Here is a 1240-nt window from a genome sequence, read left to right as displayed (position 1 = left end):
CTTGGACAGCTTCGATATTAGGAAGCTTCAATTTGCCCCTTTGCCACCTTCCCCCCACCCCGACTGCTCCTGGTTCTGCCCAGAAGCCAAGCACATCAAGGATCGTCACTCTTTACATAAAATATCTGAGGATGGTAGACACGTGTCCCACAATGCCACAGTGGGTTTGCCTCTAAGTGAATGTCTTTCCCACCTCTGACATTCTGTGCAGCACCTAAGTCCCTGATATACTTTCTTCAAGTAGGGGGAGTTTGACTGGGGCCCCTGGATTCTGGTGCAATGGCCTTGGAAGATTAGGATGGGGCTTGCCCTTCACTGGCATTCCCACCTACTGCCAGCTCTTCATGGTAGGGTCCAGATGGATGAAGGATGCAGTCTACTGCCATCTTGTGATGCCCATGAGGAAACAGCTCATGAAGTCAAAAGCCTCCCTCTCCTCAGCCCTGGTCCAAAACCTGCTGACTTCCCACTCAAAAAATTCCCAGCCCCCGGAGCAGCCAGCCTGGACATGGAGAGTGACTGAACATTCACCAGCTCATGAGACAGCTCGCCGAAGCTGCTGGATGTGTCCAGTGTGCTGGTCCTTTCTGTCCCATTGGGCAGGAAGACCCTCCCTGCTCAGAATGAGGGGCCAAATGGCAGAGACCCAGGTGCCAGGTAACCTGAGGTCCACAGTCTTGCCTCTGATTTACTAGCTGACCAGGGAGGTCACCCTGCATCAGTATTGAGAGTCAGGTAGGATTCTCCAGAGATCATGGGAGCCAGGGAATGGGAGGTATATTCCTAATGCCCACATCTGATTTAAGGCAGAAGGACCTCCACCCTGCCCCTCAGCACACCAACATGAGACATCCTTTGCCTGATCTGCGTCTAACAAAAGCCACCAACCCAACAGGGAAGGCCTCATGAGTCCCTAGGAAGATCCAACTCTCGCAACTGTTTCTCCATCTTCTCCTGTCTTAGACAGATGACTTAAACCCCTAGGTGCTCCCACTGTTGCCAACGAAGGGTAGATTTTTGGTCTTTCCAAGGGTTTACTTTTTTTTTTTTTGCTTTTTGGAGGGCAGTTGGGGTTGAGACTTGCCCAAAGTCACACAGCTAGTAAGTGTGTCAAGTGTCCCAAGGGTTTACTCTTAAATTCTAGGGTTTTCGGGGGTCATCCATTAGACTGGGAAGTTCTTGAGATCAAGGACGTGTGTGTGTGTGTGTGTGTGTGTGTGTGTGTGTGTGTGTGTGTGTG

This window comes from Petaurus breviceps, unplaced genomic scaffold (genome assembly GCF_028583685.1).
Source record: "Petaurus breviceps papuanus isolate PSGF00001 unplaced genomic scaffold, PetGlider_PUasm1.0 91041, whole genome shotgun sequence".
NCBI lineage: Eukaryota > Metazoa > Chordata > Mammalia > Diprotodontia > Petauridae > Petaurus > Petaurus breviceps.
Note: the sequence above shows the minus strand (reverse complement) of the source record.